Here is a 13,867-nt window from a genome sequence, read left to right as displayed (position 1 = left end):
CCCATACTATTTCTGATGGCTCACAGCACTTATCACACCTATCTAATGCTATGAGTGTAAAAGAGGCATCCCATACATATTTTCTGGATGAGTAGAATTTCTGGGTTACTTCCCTGTCCAAGGGCAAGAAAGTCCCTGGGGAAATCTGAAGCTGAAAATTAAATATGGTAGCCTCTGTAGTAAGATTAGGAATCACAAATATCTACATAATTAGGATGATAAGATGAATAGAGAAAATTTATAAACATGTAAATTTAAGAAAAATGAGCCATCCAAAAAGAAAGTCTGGAAACAAAAACTAGGCCTTCCAGGTACCACGTCTTTTCATCAGCCAGGCTTCCACCATGGCTTCACTTAGAACAGCTTTGCCTTCCCTCCTTTCAGGTCCAACTTGTATTTTCTGAAGTCTTTTCAACTATCTCAGCCTTCAGGGATTTGTCCCTCCTCCAAATCGATGGAACTTTTATTGTCTCTTCTGTGCTCCCCTAAATTAAGACTTTCAGCTTATCATAGACACAAAAAGAACTAAATAATAGACCTTTTTTAATTCCTGCTTCCATTTTCCAGTACACTGAAAAAGATATTTCCACACCTACCTTCTACATACCGGAAAACTCCTACTCATTCCTCATGTTCAGAGCAGCCCAATTGCTTTTTCTCTGCTTTTACACCTGCCTGGACTCTCTTCACTTCTCCCCTCAACTAATTACTTCCTCCTCCATGGCCCTCATGTAAATTTTTCTCATTAAACAAAAGTAGCAATTATATTATTGTGAAATTGTTGAGACTAAAACTCAAGTGGGCCACTCACACTGCCTGACATCCTCCTGGGTTGCTCAATCCAATTCACAATAACTAGTTACACCTTTTCCTCTCCCTTCAAACCTCTGAAACAGTTTTGTTCCTCCTCGTATTTAGCATATGAACTTGTCTGTTAGTTTAAAGGGTTCTCAGCCTTTAGAAGATAAATCTGTCTCCGGTATTTCATTAAAATATTTTTTTTTTTTTTGAGACGGAGTTTCGCTCTTGTTACCCAGGCTGGAGTGCGATGGCGCGATCTCGGCTCACCGCAACCTCCGCCTCCTGGGTTCAGGCAATTCTCCTGCCTCAGCCTCCTGAGTAGCTGGGATTACAGGCACGCGCCACCATGCCCAGCTAATTTTTTGTAGTTTTTAGTAGAGACGGGGTTTCACCATTTTGACCAGGATGGTCTCGATCTCTTGACCTCGTGATCCACCCGCCTCGGCCTCCCAAAGTGCTGGGATTACAGGCGTGAGCCACCGCGCCCGGCCTCATTAAAATATTTTTAACCCAAACTTATACTTTTATGAATTTCATAACAAAACTTCCATATGTATACCTTAAATGTGTTACATGGATGCTGTACTGTATTTGTCTGTTTTCCTGCTGCTAATAAAGACATACTCAAAACTGGGCAGTTTACAAAAGAAAAAGGTTTTATTGGACTTACAGTTCCATACAGCTGGGGAGGCCTCACAATCATGGCAGAAGGCAAGGAGGGGCAAGTCACATCTTCTATGGATGGCAGCAGGCAGAAAGTTTAAAAAAAAAAAAGAGACAGAGAGCTTGCACAGAGAAACTGCCCCTTATAATATGATCTGATCTCGTGAGACTTCTTTGCTGTCACAAGAACAGCACAGGAAAGACCTGCCTCCATGATTCAATTAACTCCCACTGGGTCCCTCCATAACATGTGGGAATTCAAGATGAGATTTGGATGGGGACACACCCAAACCAGAACATGTACCCTCATCTAGGATTATTCATTAAATCATAGTGAAGAATTTCTCAGAATATCGGAAACAGAGAGTATATAATTATCTGATGAGAATTCCAAATATTAAATAATTCCCTAACATTAAATACTCAAAACAACCCACACTGAAGCATCACTGCCCTCTTGCCTTCTTATTACAGTGGAAGACATACCTCTTCCTCTATCTAAAACCAAGCCCTTTGTATCCCATCATTTATCACCTTCCTATGAGCTATATATATTTAACATCCCTCCTTTTTTTGCCTTTTATATAGTCAAACTCTCAAGCAGATTCTATCATCTGGCTCTCTATTCTATGCATCATTCTATCATCATGCATAAGCCTCTTCCACTTAAAAAAAAAAATCAGCCTCACTCAACGTTTATTTATTTATTTGTTTGTTATACTTTAAGTTCTGAGGTACATGTACAGATTATGCAGGTTTGTTATACAGGTATACACATGCCATGGTAGTGGTATGCTGCATCCATCATCCTGTCATCTACATTAGGTATTTCTCCCAATGCTATCCTTCTCCAATCCCCCCACCCCCTACTATTCCTCCCCCAGCCCCCCAGGCCCCACTGTGTGATGCTTCCCTCCCTGTGTCCCTGTGTTCTCATTGTTCAATACCCACTTATGAATGAGAACATGTGGTGTTTGTTTTCCTGTTCTTGTGTCAGTTTGCTGAGAATGATGGTTTCCAGTTTCATCCATGTCCCTGCAAAGGACATGAACTCATCTTTTTTATGATTGCTTAGTATTCCATGGTGTATATATGCCACATTTTCTTTATCCAGTCTATCATTGATGGGCATTTAGGTTGGTTCCAAGTCTTTGCTATTGTAAACAGTGCTGTAATAAACATACGTGTGCATGTGTCTTTATAATAGAATTATTTATAATCCTTTGGGTATATACCCAGTAATGGTATTGCTGGGTCAAATGGTATTTCTGGTTCTAGATCCATGAGGAATCGCCACACTGTCTTCCACAATGGTTGAACTAATTTACACTCCTACCAACAGTGTAAAAGCGTTCCTATTACTCCACATCTTTTCCAGCATCTGTGGTCTCCTAATTTTTTAATGATCGCCATTCTAACTGGCATGAGGAGGCATCTCAATGTGGTTTTGATTTACATTTCTCTAATGACCAGTGATGATGAGCTTTTCTTCATGTTTTTTGACTGTATAAATGTCTTCTTTTGAAAAGTGTCTGTTCATATTCTTTTCCCACTTTTTGTTGGGGTTGTTTTTTTCTTGTAAATTTATTAAGTTCTCCATAGATTCTGGATATTAGCCCTTTTGTCAGATGGGTAGATTGCAAAAAATTTTTCCCATTCTCTTGGTTGCTGGTTCACCCTATTGATAGTTTCTTTTACTGTGCAGATGCTCTTAAGTTTAATTAGATCCCATTTGTCTATTTTGGCTTTTGTTGCCATTGCTTTTGTGTTTTGGTCATGAATTCCTTGCCCATGCCTATGTCCTGGATGGTACTGCCTAGTTTTTCTTCTAGAGTTTTTATGGTGTTAGTCCTCAGGTTTAAATCTTCAATCCATCTAGAGTTGATTTTTGTATCAGGTGTAAGGAAAGGATCCAGTTTCAGCTTTCTATATATGGCTATCCAGTTTTTCCAACACTATATATTAAACAGGGAATCCTTTCCCCATTGCTTGTTTTTATCAGGTTTGTCAAAGATCAGATGGTTATAGTTGTGTGGTGTTCCTTCTGAGGCCTCTGTTCTGTTCCATTGGTCTATATCTCTGTTTTGGTACCAGTACCATGCTGTTTTGATTATAGTAGCCTTGTAATATAGTTTGAAGTCAGGTAATGTGATGCCTCAAGCTTTGTGTCTTGTTTTTTCTTCTTTTTCTTAGGATTGTCTTGGGTATGCGGGCTCTTTTTTGGTTCCGTATGAAGTTTAAGGCAGTTTTTTACAGTTCTGTGAAGAAAGTCATCAGTAGCTTGATGGGGATAGCACTGAATCTATAAATTACTTTTGGCAGTATGGCCATTTTCATATTGATTCTTCCTAACCATGAGCATGGAATGTTTTTCCATCTGTTTGTGTCCTCTCTTATTTTCTTGAGCAGTGGTTTGTAGTTCTCCTTGAAGAGGTCCTTTACGTTCCTTGTTAGTTGTATTCCTAGGTATTTTATTCTCTTTTTAGTAATTGTGAATGGAAATTTGGCTCTCTGTTTGTCTATTATTCAACCTTTTATCCTTTCATTTCCACCCCCAGCTCCTTAGAACTTTCACAGCTAAACCTCTGCAAGCTTGCCTACACCTGCTGTTACCCTTCTCTCACTTCCCACAAATCTAATCCATTTCAACTAACAATCTAAAGACATATAGGCATTTCTCTATACCTATTTGCCATAACTTTTACAATGTATCCTCTTCCTGGGATGGCAAGATTTAGCATATAAAAATACAGAATGCCCAGTTAAATTTGAATTTCAGATAAGAAAATATTTTTAGCAGATTTCTAGATGCAATATGGGACACACATACTAAGGATATTTGTTCTTTTCTGAAATTAAAATGTAACTAGCCATCTTGTATTTTATCCAGCAACCTTACCGCTACCATGTAGTAGAATTTAGCTATCCTGGATTTCTTCAGGTTTTTTCTGTTTGAAATGTTTTTTATTGCCACAGGGCTTTTACTGTTGCTTATTATATTAGTTTCCTAGGGCTGTTGTAACAAAGAACCACAAACTAGGTGGCTTAACATGATACAAATTTGTTGTCTCACAGAATTAAAGGCTAGAAATCCAAAGTCAAGATGATGGCAGGGCTATACTCTGGGTCTTTGGGAAAGGATCTTTCCTTTTCTCTTCTGATCTCTGCAGCCCAGGTGTTCCTTGGCTTGCAGTAGCTTAGCTCCAGTCTCTGGCTCAGTCTTCATATGGCAATCTTCCCCATCTGTGTCTTCTCCTCTACATGGAAGGACACTAGTCATATTGAAATAAGGGCCCATCCTACTTCAGTATGACTTTATCTTAACTAATTACATCTGCAATCATCGTTCCAAATATGATCACATTCTGAGGTACTGGGGATTAGCACTTGAACATATATTTTGGGAGGACACGAGCCCATCCACAATACTGGTTTTTTTGCTTGGAATGTGCTGTTTTCTCCTTTTTTCCTAGATACTCCTACTCATATCTACCCACTCTTTACAATTTCAACATAATTAGCTCCTTTCTCACTTTCTTGACCAAATCCTATCCCACACTTTTGCACTTATATAGAACCATATACTTCTCATTGTGCGTTTGGATTCCATGTGATGATTCCATAGGCACTTGCTTGATAATTTGATGAGTGTCTAGGCTCTCCACTGGACTGTATACTCCATGAAGGGAAGAACCAGACCTGTTTGGTTCATTAATACATCCTTACTTCTGAGCAGAATGCCTTACCCTTAGTAGATGCTTAATAAAAACTTGTCTATAAATGAAGAAATCAGTGGATGAATTTTTTTACAGTGTGAATGGTTAGAGGAAAAAATATAAACTTTATATCCTCAAAGCCTGGCACAGGCCTGCAAGAAAATCCGTATTCAATAAGAAATGTCTTAGTAAGTAATTAGTTGCTTCTATCCCACTCTGTGTGTGTGTGTGTGTGTGTGTGTGTGTGTGTGTGTGTGTGTGTGTTTCCTAAAAAGAATATTAGGAAGACAATTACCCAGCAAGACAGAGATGTGTGTTTGTTTATTAAACATGTAAAACCCTAAATTCATTTTCTTCTGAATTTCTTAGATCTGTATCTTGTCCCAGAAAGATCATGTTTGACTTGTGTTTGATTAGTAAAGGTAAAAGCTGAATCAATTCCAAACATTTAGGGGAAAAGTTACTCTCCCAAATTTAGTTAAAACATGTTTATTGAAATTTTAAACATATTCTTTAATTTTATAGGATAAATTCTACATATATGTCTTTGAAATGGCAAAGTATAAAAATGACTCTAAATAGTTAGGTTTTAAAATTTACTCTGTAATCCCAGCACTTTAGGAGGCCGAGGGGGGTGGATCACGAGGTCAAGAGATCGAGACCATCCTGGTCAACATGGTGAAACCTCGTCTCTACTAAAAATACAAAAAATTAGCTGGGCATGGTGGCGCGTGCCTGTAGTCCCAGCTACTCGGGAGGCTGAGGCAGGAGAATTGCCTGAACCCAGGAGTCGGAGGCTGCGGTGAGCCCAGATCGCGCCATTGCACTCCAGCCTGGGTAACGAGCGAAACTCCATCTCAAAAAAAAAAAAAAAAATTTACTCTTATAAGACATAAAATGACAAAAACAGTGTCAGAATACGAAAGAGTACTTTTGAGACGTTTTTAGGATTACATGGGTGCTTAAAATATAAGGAGTCCTAGGAACTATAATTTTTTGATATTGAACTTCAAAACAAAGCTTATTCATTGTTTCCATCCTCTTTTGTTAACTTCTTGGAAGAGGTAATGCAACTCTATATCTGAGTCAGTGGAATCTTTTAGCCATATTTTTTAATGATGATGAACAAGAGGATTTTGCCAAAGTCTGTGTAGAGATAAAGGAACATTTATTGAAAACACATCTGCTTTGAGATTTTATTAGTTTGATTTGGGTTTAGCCTCCATAGGTCCTTATGTTCATTAGGAATCTATCTTTGATTGCTTTTGGGGTGGCATAGAATTGAATTAAACCAAAATAGTGTCTTCTAAAAATTTAACTGCTTTGGTAAATTTGTGTAAAAAGCTGAACTTGTTAACATTTAGGGGATATGGTTTGGCTATGCCCCCACCCAAATCTCATCTTGAATTCTAGTTCTCATAATCCCCATGTGTCATGGGAGGGAACTCATGGGAGGAGATTAGATTATGGGGGCAGTCTCCCCACACTGTTCTCATGATAGTGAGTGAGTTCTCATGAGATCTAACAGTTTTATAAGGGGCTTCTCCCTTTAGTCAGCACTCATTCTCTCTCCTGCCACCCTATGAAGAGGTGCCTTCTGCCATGATTGTAAGTTTCCTGAGGCCTCCACAGCCATGCAAAACTGTAAGTCAATTAAATCTCTTTTCTTTATAAATTACTCAGTCTCAGGTACATCCTTATAGCAACGTAAGAACAAATTAATATATTAGGTGAGCGAAGGATATAATCAATTTTGGCAAATAATTTTTAATATTACTCATGTAGTCTAAATCTCATTATGCCCAGAGTTGCTGGTTTTAATTATGTTTAATAGACACTTGACATAGTCATACTGTGTGTAATAGCATGTTATTGTATGCTTTGTAATTTAATGGGGAAGTAAATTTTAAGTGGACTTTCTTAAGCAAGTATTTACTCTTCCAATGGAATTAGCCTGATCATTTTTATTCCCATAGAAGTATTAGATATTATATACAATTAGTCAAGGTTTATTTCAAATGGCTTTACTTGAAGCATACTCTAGTATTTGCTTTTATTATGTGGCCCTCTAAATAATATCTATGTTTTAAAAGAAATCTCACTGTTTTGTACTTTCTTATAACTAATCTAGCTCATCTTATTTATATACATTTCAATAAATTCCAGTGGTATTATAAATATTTATAGACAAACAAAATAAGTTTCTTCAACTCTATTTTTTTGTTTTTAAACAAGGTATTTTAATGTAATGGCATTTAAAAGTGTTTATATACATCAAATGAAGAAGAAATGATTCAAGCTCTAACAATGTAAAGCAAGGGAAGAGATAAATTTGCAATGAGTTTTTCTGACTTCCAAATTAAAATGCTCTTTTAATCTTAACTGTTGTTCTACTTATTTCTATGTTTGAATAAAAACAGAATATTATTGAGTTAGAGAATGAAAAAGGTTATGACTTTAGGCTAACCTCAAGGATGGAGGGATAGTTCTAAAGAGGTTTAGGAGTAGGTAAAGGCCAGGTGCAGTGACTCATGCCTGTAATCCCAGTATTTTGGGAGGCCAAGGTGAGAGTATTTATTACTTGAGGCCAGGAGTTTGAGGCTAGTCTGAGCAACATGGCGAAACCCCATCACCACTAAAAATACCAAAAAAAAAAAAAAAAGAAAAAAAAAATAGCCAGGTATGGTAGTGAGTGTTTGTAGTCCCAGCACCTTAGGAGACTGAGTGGGGAGGATTGCTTGAGCCAGAGGGCAGAGGTTTTAGTCAGCTGAGATGATGCCACTGTACTCCGTCTGAGTGATAGAGCGAGACCCTGTCTGAAAAAAACAAAACAAAACAAAACAAAACAAACAAACAAGAAATAGGTCAAGCTGTAAATCTGCTGTTCTGGATAATATGAAAAGCTGTAAGTGGAGATAAGGAGCAGAAGCGGTCATTCTTCAACCCTAACCTCTTGCCTGGGTGGAGACAAATGGTAACAAGCGGCCAGGCACAGTGGCTCATGACTATAATTCCAGCACTTTGGGAGGCCGAGGCAGGTGGGTCACCTGAGGTCAGGAGTTCGAGACCAGCCTGGCCAACATGGCAAAACCCTGTCTCTACTAAAAATACAAAAATTAGCTGGCCGTGGTGATGCTTGCCTATAATCCCAACTACTTGGGAAGCTGAGGTGGGAGAATCGCTTGAACCCAGGAGGCTGAGATTGCAGTGAGCAGAGATTGCCCCACTGCACTCTAGCCTGGACAACAGATTAAGACTTTGTCTCAAAAAAAAAATGGCAACAACCAACCCAATTATTATCCATTTTCCAAAGTATAGTAAACCCAATGTCATCCAAGAAACTCATCTCGTTCAATGTTATATCAGCATCACAATACAATGGTTTTAAATTAAATTTAAAGGTAACAAGCATTCCTATTCATGAATACCATCACCAAGCTATGAATAAAGCTAGATCTTCTTCAGACCGCTACAAAAGCCAAGATAAAAGCCTAGATTAGGAACACCTGCAGTGATCCAGACAGTACCAACATTTCTCAGCTCTCTTCAGATAGAACTCTGAAGTGATTCTTCTCTTAAGGCTATTTAGATAATGCAAAAACATGGGCCTCAACATGGAGCATCTGAAGGTGGAATATATCCAAACAACAGGCAGAGTCCTGTCTAACACAGGATTAACAAACTCAATATAGACGTGGAGTTCTGTAGAGTTGCAACAGACAAGTTGGCTAAGTGGTTGTTTGAGAGCATCTTCTGAAATAGAAGATTCACTCATTCTTCTCTGGGCTCAGGGGAGAAGAATTTGAACACAAGTTTTACTAATAATCCTTCCATTTTGTTGAAAATATTGACCATTACGTGCTATGTATTAAAATTGTTATCAGGAAGTAAGATATAGATCAGGTCATCAAGTTTATGAGTCACAGGGTAAACAGAATAGGAAAGAAAGGATGAGAGACTGGGGAAGTACTATAGGAGGGGAAAGTGTGGGCTGTGCAGTCTAATGAATCTGTATTGGGATTCAACAACTTCCTAGCTGAATGGCCTAGGGCAAATTCCTTAACTACCAAGTTTCCTTTCTACAGTGGTCAATGGAGGCAAGACACCTACTGTAAAGAGTAGTTATGCAGAACAAATGAGATAAATTATGTTTACTGGCTGGCATGCAGAGCCAGGGTCTACCCATGTGAAAAGGAATGTTGTTGAGGAAGCAAGCAAATATGTAGCATTTGGATTAAATATTTATATAAGTTCCTGAATGTAGAAATATTTGTAAAATAAACCATTTCAGCAGACTCACCAGCAACTGCTTTTCAACTTTAAAAATTACTCTTTGTCATGCAATGTCCTAAAACTATTAGCAAGCCACACTCAACTGGAAGCTGCGAGGATGAGGAATGGGTAATATAGGTTTTTGGCTCCATGGTTTCTTCTTTAACTAGGTGTTTTGTTATTATTAACAAGACATTCTCCATATTCTTTTTGTCTGTGCATTTATCAGTGTTGAATTGATACCAAATGGAGGGGAAGAATTTATAGGAGTATGGTTTCTCCCCATGCTCTGTCCTCTCCATGTCCACAGGCACCCAAATACATAGACACACACACACACCACACACAGACACACTCCTCCCCCAGAGACACATATGCAATTATAGATACACATATATTCACACACACACCCTTTTGAGACTGTCTTGACCCACACCTAATCTCACTTAAATTATTAGGAGCTACAAAGGTTTCTAAATAATTTCCAAAAGAATATATATACTTGGCTGGGGGAGGTGGCTCACACCTGTAATCCCAGCACTTTGGGAGGCCGAGGTGGGCAGATCATGAGGTCAAGAAATTGAGACCTGGCCAACATGGTGAAACCCCGTCTCTACTAAAAATACAAAAATTAGCTGGGTGTGGTGGCGCATGCCTGTAGTCCCAGCTACTCGGGAGGCTGAGGCAGGAGAATTGCTTGAACCCAGGAGGTGGAGGTTAGAGTGAGCCGAGATCGCGCCACTGCACTCCAGCCTGGCACCTGGCAACGGAGAGAGACTCTGTCTCAAAAAAAAAAAAAAAAAGAATATATATACTTAACTAAAAATGTATAGACTAAATTTTAAAAATTATTTATGATTTTTTTTCCAAAAACCAGCTATGCTGTTCTCTTTACTTGACATTAGGTTATGCTGATTAAACAAATAGAAGATGTATCACAGGTATCATATCAGTTACTGGACTTAAATCTGGTCATTTTTTTAACTACTGAGACAGTTAACAGGAGAATGTTCTGTTCAAAATTGAATACATAGCAATGAATTTTAATAAAATAATAGATATATCTGTATTCTTTGGTTGGGCAGTACAGACTATTGCAAAGGAAAAAAAATACAATCCTGCATTTCATCTATGACCTAAGACAGAGAAAATATGTCAGGGAAACAAACAAGACAGAGTCCTCTCCTTATATAGGGAGTAGAAGCAAAGGAATGAGGTGGAGATGATAGTAATTGAATGAACAAGGTACCGACAGAGTGACTCTCAGGCTAGTCATGCAGACCAGGCAGCAGCCCAATGACTAGAGAGCACCACCTTGAACCACAAAGTTTTCATATTTCCATAGTGAGAAAGAATCAATACATTGGAACAGAACTTGAAAAGACTAGCATAAAAGTGCAGAAGTACAAGAGTTTACTCAAATGCATGTATTACATTTGATCCATGACTTTACAAACCTCTGAGAAAAGTCTCACCCCTGCATTTGGCAACCATTCTAAGTGCAGAGAAAGAAGAGATTGTTTAGCATACATTTTGGAGAAAATATTTTTCTATTGATACATATTTGTTTAAGCAATGCACAGAAACACCTCCCATTAGCTCTTATTCTGTGCTCTCTCAGTTCAACAGTAATTGCAGTTCATGCAGTGACCGTATTCCACAACACTGGGCATCTTGCCTTGCCTAGTGCATTGCTCTACACACAGTTTGTTATTTAATACCCAAAGGGGGCATTTAGTTCATTTTCCTTCAGTACTTTAATTATGCTGAAGACTCCAGTATTAATGGTGAATATAGGAAAGACTTCAACAAGGAGAGATCATACAGACCAAGTAGCAGCTATGGTCCAAAATCAACATGTTGGGAGGATTAAATGAGATAATGTCTGTGAAAGTACTTGTAAATGGAAGCACACTAATAACTGTTATGAAGACATGGTTGGTGAATTTAATAGATGAAAATGCAAATTTCTTGCATCCACGCTACAATACAGCCATTGTATGAGCAACAGAAGGGAGAGACCTGTCTGGAGAGCATTTCAACAGAAACCAGGAGTCTGACTTGGCTGGTGAAAAGGTTTAGGTAATCTGTAATTATAGGTAGGTAGATCACATCTGGGCTATGGTGCTTATTTTGGGGAGACATGTTTTAAGAGTGTATGATCAAACTGAACCTCACTACTAACTCTCATAGAAGAGAGTATCCAACTTAAAGAGAAGTTAAAAGGCTTATCATATGGTGCATGGTTGAAAGAGAGGGAATTAAATAGCTGTCCTCAAATATTTCAAGAAAACAACTAGGATGAAGTACAAAACTACAAAACAAAATTGAGGTGGAAGTTACATGGTGGTAGAATGCAGCTCAATATAAGGAAAAACTTCTCATCATGAGAACTCTGAAAATATGTAATAGATTGACCCTCTCTTCATTTATTTTTCCTTCCTTCCTTCCTTGTTCCCTTCCTCCCTCTCTTCCTTCTTTCCTTCCCTTCCTTCCTTTCCTTCCTTCTTTCCTTTCATTCCTTTCTTCCTTCCCTTCCTTATTTCATTTCTTGCTTCCCTGCCTTTCCTTCCTTCCTTCCTCTGTCTCTCCCTCCCCCTCCTTCCCTCCTTCCTTTCTCCCTTCCTTTCTTACTTAGTTATTATTAACACTGACCTTTTCCAAGCAGCCTCTGAGTGTCTACCACATGGTGAAAGGTACTTCCTCAGCATGGCTGCCATATTCTGTAGTGTGTGTTCCTACCCACTGGCTACAGCTGACTGGAACAGGAATGGTCCTAGCCAATGAGCTGGCTAAGTCTGAAATACTTGCCTGAAAGGGGCCCTCTATTTAGGATAATGGTTAATGAAGCCAATCAGATTCTCTCTCTTTCTTTCTTTTTTTCTTTTTTTTGAGATGAAATCTCTCTCTGTCACTCAGGCTGGAGTGCAGTGGCACAGTCTCAGCTCACTGCAACCTTCACCTCCTGGGTTCAAGCGATTCTCCTGCCTCAGCCTCCCAAGTAGCTGGGATTACAGGCACCCACCACCACACCCAGTTAATTTTTGTATTTTTAGTAGAAACAGGGTTTTGTCATGTTGGCCAGGCTGGTCTTGAACTCCTGACCTCAAGTGATCCTCCCGTCTCAGCCTCTCAAAGTGCTGGGATTACAGGCATGAGCCACCATGACTGGCCGATCCTCTCTCTTTCAAAGTTGTATTTTTATTGTATTTTTATAGGTATATAAAAACAATCTTCTAGTTGATAGCAACAGGAAAAGTAAAAGCAGAGAAAGCAAAAGCAAGATGAGAGAAAGATAAGGAGCACGAGAAAATCTTCAGCAACAGGGAATTAGGCAGAGGTGAAGAGTCAGGATCAATGAAAGCAGGATTTAAGAAATGGTGTTTCAGTCTTGTATGTAGATGACAAGTTAGTACTTTTAAGGCTGTGCCCTGACTAGTATTCAAGGGTCTGATGTTGAGGCCTGTACCATCCATGGTTCAGCTGATAAGACCTTTTCTTTCTCTCTAGTTTCCTATGTGTTATAATACTTAGTTGCCAGTTATAGAGATAACAGGGGCATGTTTCACAGTAATCTTTCAACCTGAAGGAGCCTAGCACTATTACAGTATAATATAGATAAAGAGAGAAAAAAGGGGTATCACCAATGATTCTAGCTTAGAAATAAAGACTGTTTCAATTGAGTGATATTATAAACCCTAAGGCAACCACTAAAATACAAAAATAACACCAGTATTAAAATACTAAAAATGCCACTAAAATACCATGAATACTATTAAAATTCTAAAATCAGTTATTGCTAATAAGCCACAACATTTTAAAGAGTGGAATCATAAAAAAAAAATCAGTTAATCTGAAAGAAGCCATTAAAAATAGAAAAAAGGGAAAAATCAGACAAACAGAACACAAATAACAAAATGATATACTTAATACTAATTATAGCAATACTCAAATTTAATGTAAATACCCCAAATAAAACTCAATATTAGATGAAAAAGCAAGACCAACTAAATTCCGCTACAGAAAACCAGCTTTAAATGTAAAAACAAAAAAAAGTTAATTATAAAAGAATGGAAAAATGTATATCATACTAACACTGATTTTTTAAAACATTCTGGAGTGTCAGAATTAGGCAAAGCAGATATGAAAGCAAAGATTATTACTAGAAATAATGGTTAATTCAAAATAATAAAGAGGTCAATTCATCAAGAGGATATAAGAATTCTAATCATTGGCTTGGCGCAGTGCCTCACACCTGTAATCCCAGCACTTTGGGAGGCCAAGGCAGGTGGATCACCTGAGGTCAGGAGTTCAAGACCAACCTGACCAATATGGTAAAACCCCACCTTTAATAAAATATAAAAATTAGCTGGGCGTGGTGGTGTGTGCCTTTAGTCCCAGCTACTCAGGAGGCT

The sequence above is a fragment of the Cebus imitator genome, unplaced genomic scaffold (assembly GCF_001604975.1).
Source record: "Cebus imitator isolate Cc_AM_T3 unplaced genomic scaffold, Cebus_imitator-1.0 Scaffold213, whole genome shotgun sequence".
NCBI classification, from domain to species: Eukaryota; Metazoa; Chordata; class Mammalia; order Primates; family Cebidae; genus Cebus; species Cebus imitator.
The sequence above is the reverse complement of the archived record's forward strand: the minus strand, read 5'-3'. Positions refer to the sequence as shown.